Raw genomic sequence first — 8,837 nt, forward strand, 5'->3', positions numbered from 1 at the left:
TTTTATATATACTCACCATAGCATTGTACCCTTTACCTGGAGAGTCTTCTTCAGTGCTATAAACAATGATCATTACACTAGAACCCACATACCCACTTAATACTGACCCTGTAACAGAGGACATTTTAACCAAGTTCCTGTGCAAAGAACACTCCCTCCTGCTTGTGTATATTGAAATGTGCGACACCTCTTCTTGTCTTTTATTGACTGAGGAGAGATAGAGACTGGAGAAATAGCAGTACAAAATGGACTAACAAAGGGGAACTAAACCATCTAATTTCAAACATAGGGCTCGATTCAATAGCCCGCGATGTATACAGCGCCGGGAAATAGCTCCCGGTGCTATTCAATTGTGCGCAGTGTTTAGTCTGAGAATGCCCGTTCTCGCAACTAAACACCATGTTTAAGGCGCGAGAATGGGCATTCCCCGACCTAACTTCCTACGCGATGCTGTTTTCCAGGCGCGAAGGGCAGAACACAGCATCGCGCCGTAACTTTTGTCGGATTTCTGCTCGCATCCCCAAGGGTGCGAAGAAATCCTTAGTCAGGGTTAGCTGCGCGGTGTATTCAATAGCTCCGGGAGCTGATTCCCGGAGCTATTCACTACGCAGAGAATAGAATCGATCTCATAGATACAATGGGCTTGATTCATGTTGCCATTTGCAGGTGTTTAGACAAGTTTTGTTGACAAAACTAATTCCAACCAATTCAATTCCTGGTGATATTACTATTTAGTTGGAGAATTTTGATTGTAGTCGGTGATGTTTTGCAAACTCGCAACAAGCCCTTTTCTCCATATCTTATAAGGGTCGGACCAATTCGATTAACTCTCGGTGTAGGGGCTTAGCCTCACGTAAAATGCCATGCCAGGTACCCACCTCATCAATATTATAAAATGTAAAACACCCATTATTTTAATATTACCTTCTATCCTTAGGGGTTCAGATAGCCAGCGCTGGCCATGGTTGTTCCTCAGTTTATCCACATCGCCTGATCTATAGCCACCAGCAATGGTTCTGCCTATAACTAAACTCCAGCAATAGAGGAGCAAGAAAAGGTGAGAAGAGGGGTGTAATGGAAGAGCAGGGGAAAGAAGGTGTGGTGCAAGAGGACAGAGGGTGGTGGGGTAGATAGAATAGGAAGGAGGGGCAGCAACTGAGGTGGGGTACATACAAAGGAAGAGAAAAAAGGGGACAGGAGCAAATTATATGGAGACAGAGTTATATACACACAACATTGGAGAGTGATAAACATAAAGTCTGAGACCGTGACAGTGGGTGAGAGAGAAAGACAACTTGGGGGAAAGGAGGGAGCAGTGAGTCACAGACACAAATAGAGGGTGAAAATTACATGGAGGGGACACTGGGATCAGGTGTAAGCAGGGGAGGAATGGGGAAGTCAGGACTAGTGCGCTGGCTGACTTGCTCTGTGTTACGACAGAAGGGGCTGACACTCGGCACAAAGCTGTGGGGCCTTATTCTGACAGAGCTTCCCAACCCAGGCTTGGTGGCATAGCCCAGTGGTTCCCAAGCTGGGAGCCGTGGGGACACTTGCAGGGTAGCCACAATTTGGTGGTCCAGGACCAAATCAAATTATTTATGGTCAGTGTGATAGGCAAAACCAGTGCTGGTGACTACCAATCATTATATTAGTGTACAAACAGAAGCGTAGCCCTTTCCACCACCACAAAACTGAACCTAAGTATGACAGGTAAGCACAATTTGCTTAATTTATATTTTATTTTGACTTTCTCAATAAGAAACTTTCGGCCTAGGGTTGCAGTGAAAACAATGTAGATACTCTAGGGTGCCGTGATTCAGAGAAGTTTGTGAACCACTGGCATAGCCTATAGCAGCCATCCATGGTAATGTGTTGTAGATTATGAAGCAGACTAATGTGAGTGGGGTGTTGCGACCTGTGCCATGGCACAGGGCACCGCAGGGCAGGGGGTTCTGTTTGGCCATGTCAATTTTCCTGTTTATTATCATTCTTGAAAAAGAAAGGAAAAATATAGGAAGTGCTGCTAATTGGAAAACTATTCACATCAATCGTTTTCAATACAGTTTACATATCATAGACACAATGAAACACAATAAAATACATAAATGACAATATATAAACATTTTTTTGCAATATATCAGGTTTATCTGAGCATTCAGCTTAGCAGCAAAGAGCACTGGGCCTGATTCATACCCGCTTGCGAGCGCTCTGCGCTCGCAAGCGGGTCGATTGTGGCCCAGTGCGCACAAGCAGCGTGCGCACTACGTGTGCGCAAGCCCCGGAGCGAGCGCAAAAAGCACTCCGGTGCTCGTAATAAACTGGGCGGCTGTCGATGTTGATCGACAGCTCGCCCCATTTTGTAGGTGGGGAGGGGGGTGGCTGGCCAAACGGAGGAGTTCCTGCAGGAACACCTGCCGTTAGTGGGAGGCACCACTGACATCACTCGTGATGTCGTGATGGCACCACTAACATCACTCGTGATGTCAGTGGAGAGCTTCCTGCTCTGTTAGAGCAGGAAGCTCCCTGGGGCTTGCGATGGACGAGACCCTACCGCAAGGGTCTCGTCGCAAGCCCCGATGGTCGTGATGGTCTCGACCATCGCGACCATCACCTGGCCGCTCGCAAATGCTGTGGGTTGTCACCCACAGGAAGCCGCTGAGATACATTACAAGTTGGGCAAACCTATACTGAAACCTTTGTAAAGGTTTGGACTGTACTCTTTGCTGCTAAACTAAACGCTTAGATAAACCTGATATTTTGCAAAACATTTTTATATATTGTCATTTATGTATTTTATTGTGTTTCATTGTGTCTATGATATGGCCATATTATTATGTATTAATAAACTGTATTGAAAACGATTGATGTAAACAGTTTTCCAATTAGCAGCGCTTCCTATATTTTTCCTTTATTTCTCAAGTCTTTTAAGGTGTGGCAATTCCCATTGATTGGTTATGGTGCATACATACGGTTCAGATTCGTTGTCAGATATGAACAATAACGATTTTAAAAATCGTTCAATTGTTCATATCTGAAAGAAAATCTGACATGTGGTCCGCGTGCCCGCATGTCAGATAACGATATCTGACATAGTCTGTGTTTGCAGTCAGGTTTTGACGATTTCATTCATTTTAATACTGTCTGAAATCGTTCAATAGTTCAAATCATTGGTAAAATCATTCAAATTGTTGGTAAAATCGTTCAATCGTTTAGCTGACAGATCTGACCGTGTGTAAGCACCATTAGAGAGACATTTGTCCCTACTTGATTAGGCGCCAGGTTGTTTATTTTATTATCACTTGTAGCTTACTCCTTTTTTTATCCCCAGCATCTCCTGGCCTCCACTATCTCTCCCCTATCCGTTTCCCATGAAGCCATGGCCCTTTTTCAGGTGCACTATTTTATGTCCCTATTTAATAAATGGGAGGGGGGGGGCACAAATGCTCTCTCTGGCACAGGGAACCAAAAAGTCTAGTTACGGCTCTGAGTGGGAAGAGTGAGTATAATCATGGCAATAATCATAGGATAGAAATAGCAGCCAGACACAGGAACAGTGTATCATGTGCCTGCCAGCTGTGGGCTGCTTCCGTTTGGAAGGGGTCTCAGCGCCCCTTACTTTAGTGGCACTGTAATATGCCAGGTTTATAGAAGGACAGAAGGGAAGCGGAGCACACACACACTGCAAGAGGCTGAATGTTGCCTTTGTACCCTGTACCCACCTTTTTTTCATAGTGAAGGATAACGATGGAACAAAAGGTATAAAACGTATTCCTGCCACTGTCCATTCATTGTGGGAAATAAGGCAAATCAAGGGTAGGGAAACCACACGTTTCTCCATAACTATAGACAGGGACAAATGCAGAAGTCTGGTTGATGGAGGCACCCCGTCAATCATCACCTCACAGCACTCCCTCCGGCCCCTTAAATAATCATCCTCCCACAGCACTCTCCCTGGTCCCTTCAATAATCACCCTTCCAAGCTAGTGGAAGCTGAGAGGAGGTGAGGGAGGTGGAGCTGCCCCCAACCCCTCCCGGTCTAGCCTGACAGTCCACCAGGGATCTTCCCAGTGAGCCCTATGGCCAATCCGCTCCTGGCAGGAGCATTAGCTAATAAACGGCTACAAATTCTGCAATGGTCATATCGTTCCTGACCTCCTGATCCCATTGAAGACATCACACACACTGAGCTAAAAATTGCACAGTGTGTACGGGTGCACACCAATCCGATAGTTTAGGAACCACTGCAATGTTTCTTTATAAGATAACCCCTACAGTCCCTCCATTGGCCTATTAAGAGAGAAGGGGGGCCGTGTGCAGTCTCCGTCCGGGGCCACCTCATCTATACCTGGTGGCCAGCAGAACACTGAGCGCAGTAGTAGACTCTGGGCACTAGTAGAATTTAGCGCTTTGCCAGAGTCTACTATGTATGCGCAGGTCACAGGGGAAATGGCGCATCAGACAGTTTCCCGGTGATTTCCCTACTGCATATGCGCAAAACGCTGGTAAAATGGCCACTGCACAATCTTGTCGGTGATTTGTACAGCGCTGCTACTGCTGATGAGGGACTCCGGAGAGGTAAGTATTGCAGAAATGGGTGCAGGGTGTACAGTGTGGGCCCCGCTGCACCCAGAGGCTCATGTGCACCACACACCCTGCACTCATAGCTACGCCATTAATAAAGACGTTTGTCTACAGTTCTCTCTTGTATACAAATGTCCAAAATCATATCCTATAGTTAAAATGTGCACTGACTACCAGGAAGACATTTTATTTGCCTGTTTCATGGGAACCCTTTAATGATAGGGACCATTTTCTATTTTAGTAACCTGACACATTTACCCATCTTTAACAAGTGCTAGGCAAAAAAATAAATCAATTTTATTTGCTAGACTTGCAGTGTTTCTGAAATTACTCTGACCCCTAACCGTTCTGGTTTCCAGACCATCAGTGGATCTTTTAACATGTATCTGCTAATAATGAATTCAACTGTGTGGGATGTGGGCTTGATTCAGCAAGGATCGCTATTCTGCTAATACGCACGCTACGCAGTTGGTAATATTAATTTCAGCGGTGAAATGCAAATGTTTGCAATTGCATTATGAACACAGCCTAACATAAGGACGGCCACTTCCCCTTACACGCATCCGTATACTTGGGCAACATAGCGAAACAATCGGTAACATCGAGTAACATCAGACCCATACGCACAGATAAGGCAGGTCAGACCTCATTCAGGAAAAGCTGACATCAGTACACGCTATGAGACCTCAGGCTGCGTATGGTATTGCAGTGGATAATTTATGCATACCCCTGCAACGCCGTCCAACGCAATGGCACACCTGTGTTCGCCAGATCACCCCCCCCCGGTCGCCACCCACAAATGGTACTTCCTGTTAATCACTCTGCAATAGGTCTGCGTACACACTGCGCTCTCATTCCTGATCGCAGTGGCTAGGTCGCTGCGATGCAAGCGCAGAGCGCAAAAAAGCGTCCGACTGCATACATATTAGCTCTTGCAATGCTTGCAGAATTAGATAGAGCAGCTGCCTACCTTCACAGCTCACGCTGCCAGCCCATCGGAGATAGCTGATAAGAGGGACTGTGTTGGTTTAGAGTTGCCTTTATTGCTCATGCTGACCCACAGGTGAGAAAGCTGATAAGAGCAGCTACTGTATGTTAATTTAAATAGAAAACAGTCAGCTATAGTGTCCACACTGACAGCTCCGTATAACAAAAGATAATAAGAGGAGCTGTGTCAGTGCCCTGTGTCAGACCGGATTGGAAATATAGCATTGTGCATGAATATAAAAGTACAATGGGAGTGAATTAGATGGTCACTATGAGTAACATGTAATTGAAATAAAGGTCAGAAGCACTTCTAGTAGGTTTGAACTTTGAAGTGAAATACATGCACAATACGAGACTGGCATATTACCTGATCATAGGGATGTCATTGGGGGAGATCAATGTATGCAACATAGTTTAATTACGAACAGAACGCTGCTCACATATCACTGTGGGAGATAGTGGTCCTAGTAACTACAGGAACGGACATTATAGATATCTGGATAATACGAGGAGTGGCTAAATCAGAGCAGTCACACCACTATTACATTTATTGATAGAATTGCAGAAGTATGGATATACTGCACTAGACAACTAAATATATCAAATGTAATTCACACACAATAAAACACTATAAAGTGTATAAATAAAAGACATATTGACTGAGAACTACAGTGTATTTTAAATCATACTGTATGTATTTATTTTTCTTATTTTTGTCTTTATTTTGCTGTGTTTTTAGGAACCATATAAGTGGATATTAACAAGTAATTAAAAGTTATGTTTTAACTTAAAATTTATTTGAGACTGTGCACTCATATGGGATTCTTTGTTTCTTTCTTATGCAATGGTGATTACTGATATGTCCCAGAGTTGCACCCCTACAAGATAATTGGATAACATTGAGGTATCAATATGACATTTTGACTAGAGTGATCTCACATAGATGGTGTGGTGTATAGGGAGCACGTAGCACATACTGTCCAGATGTGCAGGAGGCCGCCAGGAGGGCATCACAAGTTCTGGGAAGGAAGTGGAAGTGCCTGGCAACGGTGAGCGACAGAAAAAAGCTTATATACAGGGGTCACTGGTGACTATCTAAGGATCCCCAATGTCAATTTACTGTAGATTGATATATCAGTGGGTATGACACTCTAGATTTATTTTATATGAAATTGAACACATATACATTATATCACTATTACGTGTATAAGTAAGAGACACTGGACTGAGCACTACTGCAGATTTTAGATTTTATGTGATTTTTCTCTTATGATTTTTGATTTCTTTATATTTCACTGTGTTTTAAGTAATAATAATAAAGGTTATGTTTTAATTTAATATATTGTGAGACAGTGTGTACTCATATGGGATTCTTTTGCCTTTTTCTTATGAGATGTGATTTCTGGCAATGACTACTGGCTATGGATTTTGACAACGAGTTTGGATGACAATTTCTAACATCACCATCAGATATCGTCTTCATTAAACAACGGGTAAGACTGCTTACCGTATATACTCGAGTATAAGCCGAGTTTTTCAGCACATTTTTTGTGCTGAAAAAGCACCCCCTCGGCTTATACTCGAGTCATGCCCGCATGGTACGCTGCTGAGTAGCGTACCATGCGGGCCGCGGTGCAGACTGTGTCACTGTGACACAGCCTGCACCGCGTGTGTAGCGCTGACCGGACGGAGTTCGGTCAGCACTACACACTGCTAAACACACAGCCGCCGGAGCCGGCAGCTATGTGTTTGGTGAAATCAGCAGCCACTGAGAGTCTGTCAGACTCTCAGCGGCTACTGCTGCTCCCACTGCGGGAGCCATCTTCCGGCTCCCGCAGTGGGTAATGGGAGAGACGTCGTCATGACGACGTCTCTCCCTTTATGCAAAGCGGCGGAGGAGCCTGTAGCAGCGTCGGGACCAGGAGCGGGGTTACAGGTAAGAGTTTTTTTTTTTTACATTTCTTTCTACTGGGGGGGTACTACCAGGGGGGGATATCGCTACTGGGGGCACTACCAGAGGGGGGGGGATTAATAAAGGGGGAACTACCAGGGGGGGGATGTTGCTACTGGGGGCACTACAAGGGAGGGGGGGAATACTGGGGGCACTACCAGGGGGGATGTTGCTACTGGGGGCACTACCAGGGGGGGTTAATACTGGGGGCACTACCAGGGGGGGGATATTGCTACTGGGGGCACTACCAGGGGGGGATTAATACTGGGGGCACTACCAGGGGGGGATGTTGCTACTGGGGGCACTACCAGGGGGGGTTAATACTGGGGGCACTACCAGGGGGGGATATTGCTACTGGGGGCACTACCAGGGGGGGGATTAATATTGGGGGCACTACCAGGGGGGATGTTGCTACTGGGGGCACTACCAGGGGGGGATTAATACTGGGGGCACTACCAGGGGGGGATATTGCTACTGGGGGCACTACCAGGGGGGGATATTGCTACTGGGGGCACTACCAGGGGGGTATTACTACTGGGGGCACTACCAGGGGGGGATATTACTACTGGGGGCACTACCAGGGGGGGATATTACTACTGGGGGCACTACCAGGGGGGGATATTACTACTGGGGGCACTACCAGGGGGGGATATTACTACTGGGGGCACTACCAGGGGGGATTACTACTGGGGGCACTACCAGGGGGGGATTACTACTGGGGACAGTACCAGAGGGAGGATTACTACCAGTAGCTGCTGCATTTCCCACCCTAGGCTTATACTCGAGTCAATAAGTTTTCCCAGTTTTTTGTGGTAAAATTAGGTACCTCGGCTTATATTCGGGTCGACTTATACTCGAGTATATACGGTACCTCTAATAGAAAACTATGACTAAACTACATGTCTAATGTGGCTCTATATGAAGAAAGCTGCGTAAAATGACCCATCATGCTGCCTTCCAGCGAATTCATTGGAAACATCAAGTATGACCTTCAGCCTCTGCAGCTTCTGTGCTCCCCGCTGCTAAAAGAACATTTACCTGAGATCATAGACAACATGGCGCCCGAACATCTTATGTACAAAATGGATGCATTTACTGATGTCCTCCGCCACAATTGGCTGTCTATGTGGGAGGCACACATTATATTGGATTTTTACTGCCACGTGTTAGAAGTGAGGAAAGATGCAGCCATCTTGTTTACTGAGAATACTATACCTCTCGTAGTAAATCTAATGGTGGAGGCAGAGCAGGCTGGGCATGACTCCCCATGGCTTGTGGGATGTAAAGTCCTCTTTCTTTTAGCCAGTCACTATACGGA

This window comes from Taudactylus pleione, unplaced genomic scaffold (genome assembly GCF_031769625.1).
Source record: "Taudactylus pleione unplaced genomic scaffold, aTauple2 ptg000136l, whole genome shotgun sequence".
Taxonomy (NCBI): Eukaryota; Metazoa; Chordata; class Amphibia; order Anura; family Myobatrachidae; genus Taudactylus; species Taudactylus pleione.